At 37.2% G+C, this 12,135-nt stretch overlaps 1 protein-coding gene across 2 annotated transcripts in view; it reads right to left on the bottom strand.

Moving 5' to 3' along the window:
* Positions 1 to 11,890, bottom strand: part of LOC133456574 (solute carrier family 41 member 1) — a 61,235-nt gene extending 49,345 nt beyond the window's left edge. Inside the window, exon 1 of one of the 2 annotated variants that reach the window (XM_061735069.1) lies at positions 11,755 to 11,890. The gene's annotated coding sequence lies outside the window, so the exon portion shown is untranslated. Of the gene's footprint in view, positions 1 to 2,726; positions 2,751 to 11,754 lie in introns of those variants that run through there. The other variant, XM_061735070.1, reaches the window with a different exon arrangement.
* Positions 11,891 to 12,135: the final 245 nt, after the last annotated feature.

Raw genomic sequence — 12,135 nt, 5'->3', positions numbered from 1 at the left:
GGGAAGGGGGTTATAATTTAAGGGGTAACCTAAACTTCAAATCTTTATTTGTGCGTACAACAAAAAAAAGTGTTTGTGTATCAGTTTGTGGAATTAAACTGTGGAATGGTTTGAATTTGGAGTTAAAAGAATGTACAAACATAAAACAATTTAAGAAGAAATATAAAGAAATAGTTTATTTGAGGTATAAAAGTGAAGACTGTGTTTAAAGATCACCAGCTGTCTTTGTATGTTTATATACTTAGATATACATATTATAAACAGGTATATGGAAGAGGAAATGGGTTAACGAGGAGTGTGAGAAACAAATAAAATAGGGAAAAAGGTATATCGTACTTTTTTAAGATATGTTTAGATATTTATGTGGATATTTATGTATTAAATATTATATGTTGAGAGGGATAGTTATAATTATGTAATATATGTTATATATTTATTAGGTATGTAGTATATATATATAGGGATATTTATGTAGTTTATATAGTGTATATTTATATAGATGCATATAATATTTGTATTTTCTATATATTGATATCATATTTATGTAATATTTATATTTTCTATATACTTATAAGGATAATCATTTAGTAATAGGCATAATTACGTAGTATTTATATAGACTATATTTATATGGATATTGTGTAGATATAATATTAATAATAATGTAAATTCATAGCGTTATAAAGAGGTAGGAACTAGGAAAAAGTGTATACATCTTCCTACTTTTTCGAACATATGTGAATATGAAGATGTTACTGTTAACTGTTTATTTTTATTTTTTTATATACATGTTCGAAATAAAAAAATCATTCATTCATTCATTATATTTATATCATAGTTATATTATATTTATGATAGAGCTTATGTCTTGTATTAAACAGGTCATTTTTGTAAAAAAGATTTTTATATCTATACAAATTAGTGTATTGTATAAAAAATAAATACAGACATATAATTTAAGTTTAGTTGTGGAAAGGGGGGTGGGATTAATGAATGAATGAATTAATTTTATTTCGAACATGTATATAAACGAAAAAAGGGGTCTCCCGCACACTGTCAAGTCACTTGCAAAAGACTTTAATAAAGAAAACACAGGACCTTTCTCAAGCAGAGAAAAAAATCTCTGCTTGAGAAAGGTCCTGTGGACCGAAACGTTGTTTGTTTGCTTTATTAAAGTCTTTTGCAAGTGACTTGACAGTGTGCGGGAGACCCCTTTTTTCCTTTGTTCACTCCTACCTACTCCAACGCACCTGTTTTTCAAGTTTTTCTAGGTGTGCATCAGCCTCCAGATCTTTACGAACATGTAAAAAAATAAACAGTAACATCTTCATATTCACATATGTTCGAAAAAAGGAGTAGCAAGAAGTCTACACTTTTTCCTAGTTCCTACCCCTTTATAACTCTATGAATTTACTTTATTGTTAATATTATATCTACACAATATCCATATAAATATAGTCTATGTCGACGAATGTCGCCGACATGTGCGCACCAGTATGAGTGTTGTTTGCAGGGGGCCGCAGATTTGGAATAGGATTGATGATGGCCTCAAGGTGTTGCCTTCTATCTCCTACTAAAAAATAATCTTTTACTAACCTATATATAATATAAAATGCTTCTTCATAGACTGCTGGGATGTATGTGTGTGACTGTATGTGTATGTAATGTTAAGTATGTATGTTAAGTGTTTTTTTGTGTACTTTGTATGCATTTATTCATCACCATCTCTTTACGGATGGTAACTGCTTATACCAGTGACTGTACCCTCACCCTTATACGAACTATGGGCCCCCACCTATAAGCTTTCCTAGCTTCCTTGGGGGACACTATCACTCTACCCACTTAATTCAATTGTATTATTATAATTATTATTATGGTATTGTGAATAAACTCAAACTCAAACTATATAAATACTACGTAAACATGCCTATTACTACATAATTATCCATATAAGTATATAGAAAATATAAATATTACATAAATATTATATCAATATATAGTAAAAACTAATATTATATACATCTATATACATATACACTATATAAACTACATAAATATCCCTATAAATATATATATTCTATATACCTAATAAATATATAACATATATTACATAATTATAACTATTCCTCTCAACATATAATATTAATACATAAATATCCACATAAATATCTAAACATATCTTAAGCAAGTATAATATACCTTTTTCCCTATTTTATTTGTTTCTCACACTCATTGTTAACCCATTTCCTCTTCAATATACCTGTTTATATATAATTATATATAATATTAAATAAGTTTATACTTCCTCTCACTCCTTTTCGAACATGTAACTTGAAATATGTGTTTTGATGTTGTTTTTTTCTTTTTGTGGTGGAATGTCCACCTGGATTTGTTTTCTTATCTTTTTTCTTGTTTTTTATACATATTTACATAACAAAAACGAACGACCTACGACAACACCGAGTATCTTCTCTTATTAATGACACCCACTCGTTTTAAATGGGACGAATTAAGACCCTGTTGTAGTTTAACGGTGTTGAAATGAACGAGGAGCCGCTTTTTACTCACTGAAAAGTGAATAAAACGAGTTTTTAACAAACGCAATAAAGCGTCATTCGCACAAACGTGACCCGCACGGGTCCCGGATATATCAATGATATCTCAAACTCATCTCTAAAGTCCCAAAAAGTTGTAAAATACAAACGTATAAATCTGTTCACACTCACTCCTCCGACGGAAACTGCCATGAGTGCATCCCATAATGCAGCTGCTCCGGTAACCATGGTTACTCAGCTAGACGCTCGCTGATTGGTTGAGCTGGGCGGATTTAAAATAGTACCCTGGACGTGACCACGCCCCCTCGAGAGTGACGGAGCAGCTGCTTTAGTATAAGATGAGTGTTAAAAGTTATTAAATATTGAGTTTTATACTAATTCAGAGCGAGAAATGGGGCTTAGGCCACTATGACATAAAGAAAATATGATTAAAGAGCATTTAACATATTATTTTGTCAAAAACAATAGTTATATTTCATAGATTATCTCAAATCATTTACAGAGTCCATATTAACCACTACTTTAACAACTCTCAACTTATATTTATTGATTTCAAATTTCAAGTTTTAAGATAATACTTTGTTGTGTGTTACAAAAGGTTACAGAAAACCATCTTTGACAAGGCTCCAGTCACAAAGAAACATTCACACATATACAAACAGGATCTCTTTACTTCTGTCTAAAATTATGACACAAACATGCTTTGAGTCTCTATTTCCTTTATAAGAACTGAGGTGTGGGTTCCGGGTCATGGCGGACGCAGAGTAGACGCTTCTCCTCCGCTCTCCCACACTTCTCTCAACTTTCCACTTTTTTAAGCCATCTCTCCTTAATTTACCACCAGCAACAGCATCGCAGCTTATAAAGAACACAACGACGCATCCGAGAATGGCAAATAAACAGGCGAGACATAATAAAAAAGACTCTACGCCCCTCAACGATGCTACCGCTAGCGAGGTTAGCATGGCCGCGCTAACAAGCCTCCTGGAAACCCATAAGGCTGACTTAGCAGCGGAGTTTAAGGTATCCTTCTCAGCTCTGGAAGCCAAAATGGACCTTGTCCAATCCACCGTGTCCAGCCACGGCCAGCGCATCACCACGCTAGAGACTAACGCGGACTCGGTGGATGATCGTCTGGCTAGCCTCGAAGCTACATGTGCTGAGCTGACTGCTGTTGGTGAGAAGCTAAAAGCCAAGACAGCTGATCTGGAGGCTCGCAGCCGCCGTAATAATCTCCGAATTATTGGACTTCCCGAGTCGATTGAGGGCCCACGGCCATCCGACTTTTTTTCTGCACTGCTCTCCCAACTTTTTGGCGAAGAAATACTACCGACGCCCCCCGTGCTGGATCGAGCACACAGATCCCTGGCCCCGAAACCTAAACCAGGGGAGAGACCACGGCCTGTCATCGTCCGGTTTCATGACTACCAGACCAAGGAGAGGGTTCTCCGCGAAGCCCGCAGAAAGAGGTCAGAGCTGCAATACTTGGGGAAACATGTTGCCATTTTTGAGGACTTCTCCCCCGACGTGATGGCGCAACGGGTTGTGTATCGTGAAGTTATGGCTCTCCTCTACAAGCGTGGGTTGAAACCCAGCCTCCGTTACCCGGCGAAGCTGTACATCACTGCAAGCAACGGGGAAAAAGTTCTACTCTCGTCGGTTGAAAAGGCTAAAGAATACCTTTCCAGTGGAAATGCTTAAAGGAACCCTCGGTCGCACGCAACGGCCAGCTTGTTCTACCTAAGACTGATGTCGTTAATAACAGTTAATATTCGTGGAAGCACAGACAGTCATTGCAAGGTTGGTTGACCCTCTTTGAGCCCGAGAGGCCTAATTTTATTCATTTTATTTTTTATTTATTTATTTATTTTTTTAATTAATTATAATTTTTTTTTTTTTTTTTTTTTTTTTTTTTTTTTTTTTATTTATTTTATTTTTTTTCTTTCTTTGCATCAGCGCTACTTTTAGCCCTACTAATTTTATATGTTAAAGAGGCCCTTTTTTATTTATTTATTTATTTTTTTGCATCAGCGCTACTTCTAGCCCTACTGATTTTATATGTTAAAGTTAAAGAGCCCCCCTTTTTTTTTTCTTTGCATCAGCGCTACTTTTAGCCCTACTAATTTTATATGTTAAAGAGGCCCTTTTTTATTTATTTATTTATCTTTTTTTATATTTTTTTTGCATCAGCGCTACTTCTAGCCCTACTGATTTTATATGTTAAAGTTAAAGAGCCCCCCTTTTTCTTTCTTTGCATCAGCGCTACTTTTAGCCCTACTAATTTTATGTTAAAGAGGCCCTTTTTTATTTATTTATTTATTTATTTTTTTTTTTTTTTTTGCATCAGCGCTACTTCTAGTCCTACTGATTTTATATGTTAAAGTTAAAGAGCCCCCCCCCTTTTTTTTTTCTTTCTTTCTTTGCATCAGCGCTACTTTTAACCCTACTAATTTTATATGTTAAAGAGGCCCTTTGTTTTTTTTTTATTTATTTATTTTCTTTTTTTTTTGCATCAGCGCTACTTCTAGCCCTACTGATTTTATATGTTAAAGAGGCCCTTTTTTTTATTTTTTATTTATTTATTTTCTTTGTTTTTGCATCAGCGCTACTTCTAGCCCTACTGATTTTATATGTTAAAGAGGCCCTTTTTTTTATTTTTTATTTATTTATTTTCTTTTTTTTTGCATCAGCGCTACTTCTAGTCCTACTGATTTTATATGTTAAAGTTAAAGAGCCCCCCTTTTTTTTTTTTTTTTTTTTTTTTTTTTTCTTTCTTTCTTTGCATCAGCGCTACTTTTAACCCTACTAATTTTATATGTTAAAGAGGCCCTTTGTTTTTTTTTTTTTTTTTTATTTTATTTATTTTATTTATTTTTTTTTTGGCATCAGCGCTACTTCTAGCCCTACTGATTTTATATGTTAAAATTAAAGAGCCCCCCCTTTTTTTTTTTTTTTTTTTTTTTTTTTTTTTTTTTTTTTTTTTTTTTCTTTCTTTCTTTGCATCAGCGCTACTTTTAGCCCTACTAATTTTATATGTTAAAGAGGCCCTTTTTTTTATTTTTTATTTATTTATTTTCTTTTTTTTTTTTGCATCAGCGCTACTTCTAGCCCTACTGATTTTATATGTTAAAGTTAAAGAGCCCCCCTTTTTTTTTTTTTTTTTTTTTTTTTTTTTTTTTTTTTTTTTTTTTTTTTCTTTCTTTCTTTGCATCAGTGCTACTTCTAGCCCTATTGATTTTATATGTTAAAGAGCCCCCCCCTTTGTTTTTTTTTTTTTTTTTTTTTTTTTTTTTTTTTTTTTTTGCATCAGCGCTACTTTTAGCCCTACTGAATTTATATGTTAAAGAGGCCCCCCCCTTTTTTTTTTTTTTTTTTTTTTTTTTTTTTTTTTTTCCTTTTTTTTTCCATCAGCGCTACTTTTAGCCCGACTGATTTTATATGTTAAAGAGGCCCCCCCTTTTTTTTTTTTTTTTTTTTTTTTTTTTTTTTCTCCCATCAGCGCTACTTTTAGCCCTACTGATTTTATATGTTAAAGAGGCCGCCGCCCCCCCTTTTTTTTTTTTTTTTCTCTCTTTTTCCATCAGCGCTACTTTTAGCTCTACTGATTTTATATGTTAAAGGGGCCCCCCCCCCCCTTTTTTTTTTTTTTTTTTTTTTTTTTTTGCACTACATTTCTCAGTAGAGAGAGATTATTGGGCAGCTGTGTATTATAATACCTCTCCCCCCTTTTTTTTTTTTTTTTTTTTTTTTTTTTTTTTTTTTTTTTTTTTGTTTGCATCTCTCGTGAACTTTGGGTCACTCCGATCTATGCAGTTTTTCCACTATACACTGTGTCCCTGCACATCGCTATTCAGCGATGCTGCTCTGTGAAAAGAAAGCATAAGTTCCGCTTGTTTAAGGCCTGGAGAACTAGAGCCAAGTTTGGACAAAAAAGGTATCAGGCTCTATTTCTGTTGTTGGACCTTTAATCTCATACCCTGGAGAGAGGCTGAGCAATACGTCTTTGTGGGAATGGGACTGTTCGAGCGAGAAGTGAGAAGTGAGAAGCAAGATCTGCACTGTATCTATTGGGATACTCAGGGTTTATATTCCTATGAGGATTGGGATTTTCGGTAACTTTGTACGTAAGTATGTAGTAATGTGTGTGTGTGGGTGTCTGGGTTTTTTTTTTTTTTTTTTTTTTTTTTTTTTTTCCCTTCTCTCTTCCTTTCCTCCCCCCGCCCCCCCCCCCCCCCCCCCTCCTTCAGGGCTCAACAGTTATTAGCAGGACTGGGGAATACCAATGAGTAGTAGGAACATCCGTCTCATCTCCTGGAATGTAAAGGGGATGAATAATATTGTTAAAGCCAACAAGGTACTATCACACTTACAGGAACTTAAAGGGGACTTGTTTTTCTTACAAGAGACACACCTGCGCAAATCTGAGTTCTCCCGTATTAAGAGACCCTGGATGAGTCACATTTTCCATTCGAGTTTTTCAGAGAGGGCTAGAGGTGCAGCTATTATTGTACATAAAGACGTTGCTTTTGAACCTTCCTCTGTTATTTCCGATCCGAATGGGCGCTACGTCATGGTACTGGGCAAGTTACAAGACACCCCTGTGGTCCTGGCCTCAATATATGCTCCAAATTGGGATGATGATAAATTTTTGTCAAAATTTTTCTCTGATATCCCAAACGCGGCAGATCATCACCTAATAATTGGGGGTGATTTTAACCAGGTCCAAGACCCTAATCTTGATAGATCATCCACCAAACAAGTTGGCCTGTCTAAGGCGGCTACCATGTTAAAGTTCCATGCAGACCAATTAGGCCTGTCTGATCCGTGGAGAACTATGCATCCTCATGCGAAAGCTTACTCTTTTTTTTCGCATGTTCACAGGTCTTATTCTCGGATTGACTTTTACCTGCTCGACAATAGATTGTTAGATAACATACAACTGTCCAAATACCACAGCATAGTGATTTCCGATCACTCTCCCGTCTCCCTAAACATTAACTTTCCCCAGGGCAGATTGCCTACCAGAACCTGGAGATTTAATTCTCACTTACTATCCGAGTCAAAATTCAAGGACTTTTTAACTAATCAAATTCAGTTCTTCCTTGACACGAACGATACCCCGGATATAGGCAGTGACATGTTGTGGGAGTCCCTCAAGGCCTTTTTGCGTGGTCAAATTATATCTTTTATTTCTGGCTTTAGGAAGTCGGAGCGCTCTAAACTAAAGCAAATATCAGATGAAATACAAAAGTTAGACACTCAATATTCTACTGACCCATCAGATGCATTATATAAGAAACGGGCACAGCTCCAATCACAATATAACTTATTATCGTCTGGCCGGATTGAGAAACAACTTTTACATACTAAGCAACGCTTTTTTGAGCAAGGTGACAAAGCAGGCAAACTCCTAGCTTACCAAGCACGAACTGAGGCGGCATCTAGACTTATACCTAGGATTAGGATCGCTTCAGATGACACCTCATCCAATCCAACCGCTATTAATAATGCATTTGTTGATTATTATTCTAAACTGTATTCCTCCGAATCCTCTCAACGTGATTGGGATGGCCCAAACCCCCTTGACCTGCTTTCGTACCCTCAAATTGACACACCGGTTGCTAGTGACTTGGGTGCTCCAATTACGGTCTCTGAGGTCAAGGATGCAATTACCTCTCTACAGTGCAATAAATCACCTGGTCCAGATGGTTACACAACAGAATTTTACAAGACCTACTCTACAGTCCTTGCCCCGATTCTAAGTAAAGTTTTCAATGATGCCCAGGCAGAGGGTCGGTTACCATCCACTATGTCAGAGGCTTCAATTTCACTATTACTAAAAAAGGATAAAGATCCACTTCTTTGTAGTAGTTACAGACCAATTTCTCTCCTGAATGTGGACTTTAAAATACTGGCAAAAGTACTGGCTAGTCGCCTTCAGAGAGTTATACCATCCCTAGTCGACCCTGATCAAACTGGTTTTGTTTCAGGGAGACATTCATCTTCTAACACACGCAGGTTACTTAATATTCTCTACTCTCACTCCACTGATTCTCCTGAACTGGTTCTATCTCTAGACGCGGAAAAAGCTTTCGATCGCGTGGAATGGAGATATCTGTTCTACATTCTTAATAAATTTGGCCTCAGCCCTGGCTTTGTGGATTGGATAAAACTCCTTTACGCCTCCCCTGTAGCCTCTGTCAACACTAACGGTATTAAATCACGCCTATTCTCTTTACATAGAGGCACCCGGCAGGGCTGTCCCCTTTCTCCGCTTCTATTTGCCCTGGCGGTTGAGCCCCTGGCCATTTGGCTGCGTAGTGAGAACGGGTTTGAAGGCATAACACGCCACGGACAGCTTCACAAAATTTCTTTTTATGCTGACGATCTTTTATTGTACATATCCAACCCTTCCTCCAGCCTCCCTACAATTTTAGACATTTTTGAGAAATTTGGGAAGTATTCAGGCTACAAATTGAACTTGGAAAAAAGCGACTATATCTCAATTAACTCTGCTGCTGATGATCTCCCTCATGACCTCCCTCCCTTTAGGAAGGCTACGGATGGTCTTAAATACCTTGGAATTACGGTGACAAAATCATTTTCCCAACTATTTGACAAAAATTTCAACCCATTGCTCGAACGTTGTAAATCAGACTTTGCCAGGTGGTCTTCCCTCCCACTCTCTTTGGCTGGGCGGGTCAACCTGATAAAAATGTCGTTACTTCCACGGTTTCTTTACCTCTTTCAACATATACCCATCTTCATAAGGAAATCGTTCTTTTCCAACCTTGACCAGCTGATTAGCTCCTTCCTCTGGGGTAATAAACGTGCACGAATCGGTCGAACAGCGCTCCGACTCCCTAAATCCTCAGGAGGACTAGCGCTCCCAGACTTCCGCTACTATTACTGGGCCTGCAATATCAACAAGCTCCTCCTCTGGAACACAGTTAAAACGATACCTGATTCCCCACAGTGGGCTTTGCTCGAAGTCTCCTCCTCACGTTTCTCCCTTTGGTCTGTGGTTTGCTCTCAATTACCTATGTTAATTAAACAGGTTAGCCCTAACCCAATTGTAAGAAACACTTTAATGATCTGGAATCAGTTCAGAAGGGCTTTTGGTCTCCACACACAGTCCTGCCAATCACCAATTTTTCATAATCACCTGTTTGCGCCGTCATGCTCTGATCCAGCCTTCCGTACCTGGTCTGAGAAAGGCCTGACAACGCTTGGCGACCTTTTTGTTGATAGAGTTTTCTCCTCATTTACCGACTTGGCTGCAAAATTTGACTTACCAAACACTCACCTTTTTCGGTTCTTCCAAATAAGACATTTTGTGAAATCCTGCTTCCCCCAGTTTCCTAATAGACCCCCAAACTCTCTTATTGACCAATTTCTATTGCTCAATCCCAGGAAGAAAGGACTCATAGGGACCACATATAAACTAATTTATACATTGTCCCCAAACCATCTGGTCTCCTTAAGAGCTACTTGGGGACAGGACCTTGGAATCACCTTGGCTGATGAGCAATGGGAGGAGATATTAAAAAATGTTCATTCATCCTCTATTTGTGCGAGGCACAGCCTTATTCAATGTAAAATCCTGCATAGAGCCTACCTTACTAATGCCAAACTTGCCAAAATCTACCTTGACAGAGCGGACTCATGCAACAGATGTGGGCAAGCCCCTGCCGACTTCGTTCATATGTTTTTATCTTGCCCTAAATTATCTGATTTTTGGACAGCAATATTCGATACACTTAGTAAAGCAACAGGCCGAACTATACCACTTGATCCCCTTACAGCTCTCTTTGGATTGCACTCACACGGTGGGCCTAATTCAACGCGAAAAATCATAGCATTCACCACATTACTTGCTCGAAGACTCATTCTTCTAAAATGGTCCCACGCCTCTCCTCCAACTCACAACAAATGGGTTCAGGACATACTGCAGTGTGTCGCATTAGAGAAGATCAGGCTTTCCCTGAAAGGTTCCTCAAACAGTTTCTATAAGATATGGCAACCACTCCTCAGGCACATTGACTCTATGACTATAATTGCAGAAACCGACTGAGCCCCCCCCCCCCCCCCCCCCCCCCCCCCCCGCCTTCCCCCTCCCTTCCCCCCCTTTTTTTTCTGTTCTGTTCTGTTTTGCTTTATTTATTTAATTTAATTATCTATCTATTACTGTTGTCTTCAAATATGTACTACTGTGCAATTGACATTTATTTTATACATATATATATATTTTTTTAAATTATTTTTATTCATTTATTTATTTAATAATTATTATTATTATTATTTTTAATCTTGGTCACCTGTCTTAATTTGTATTTTGTACTATGTGTGTTGTGAGAATGAATGGTTTAAATACGTACAGTTCAGGGTGGGTGGGTGGGTGGGTGGGTGGATGGGTTGTTCTGGGTTTGAAACGTAAAAAGGACTGGCTTTATCGTCTGACTGTTGATTTACTGCTTGTTAAACTATGAGTTTTTGCCTGTTCTGCACAAAATTCAATAAAGAAAGTTTGGATAGAAGAAATGTGTTTATCAAATATGATACATCTAGCATCATAGGGTTAAACTACTTTTGTGAAAACCTACAAATATTAAACCATCCTCAATGGCTGTGTTTGATGCTGCATTGGTCACATCATAGACATTAAAAGAATATTCCTCTCCCTGTGTTTCATTAACCCCTTGGAGATTCTTGCTCCTCTATAATTTAAAATGAGAATATCTCTACAAGTACAAGGTGTATTTGAATACATTTGGTAAGAAAATAGAGATAATACATGTGAAATTAGGACAGAAGGGTAAAATGAAAGATGCATATTAGTCCAGATGAAATAAAAATTCTATAACATTTCACCATTTAAAGTACTCTAAATTAATCTTCATATTCTTGAACAGACAGTTTTATAGAGGCTTTTGGAGAGGACCGTTTAGAGGAGGAACTGTTTAGAGACTTTTCCCTCATTTCCATAACATGCCACAAAACTCTAGTCGCTTAGAGTTCGTGTTTCGTGTTTCTTTTTTAGAAGAAATGACCTATACAGACTTGAGCTGGGCCTTTTACTAATTGTAAAAGTGTATGTGAACATTAAATCCTGTTTGTGTTATTAAAGATGACTTCAATGAAAAAAAAAAAAAAAAAAAAAAAAAAAAAAAAAAAGAACTGAGGTGTTTTCTGTCCTTACCTGTTTGTCTTCAGTCTGAGCTTGTGCGGCTTGTGACTTCATGCGAGTTCCCCAAATAACTCTGCAGGATTGCTACGCTGAATGTATGTTTGCGTGTCTAAATTAAGGCTGTGTGTACGATCCGCTTTCCATTTCACATGTTGGTGCTTTAAGATCTCCGTATGTGTATGAGCAGCATGCACGTGCACGTACGAGCTGCTGCGCGTGCACGTTGGGGCTGCGTCTTGAATTACATGCTCTGGCAGATAAGGATATCCCCCTCCTGTCTCCTTCCATCTCTGCTGGGACTGGCTGACAGCAGCCACAGCCTTTCACTACTTCATTCACAAAACCAATAAAACCTTTGCTGCAAGAGATTTATCACATTTGGGATTTCTGGAT

The sequence above is a fragment of the Cololabis saira genome, chromosome 12 (genome assembly GCF_033807715.1).
Source record: "Cololabis saira isolate AMF1-May2022 chromosome 12, fColSai1.1, whole genome shotgun sequence".
NCBI classification, from domain to species: domain Eukaryota; kingdom Metazoa; phylum Chordata; class Actinopteri; order Beloniformes; family Belonidae; genus Cololabis; species Cololabis saira.
The sequence above is the reverse complement of the archived record's forward strand: the minus strand, read 5'-3'. Positions and strand labels throughout refer to the sequence as shown.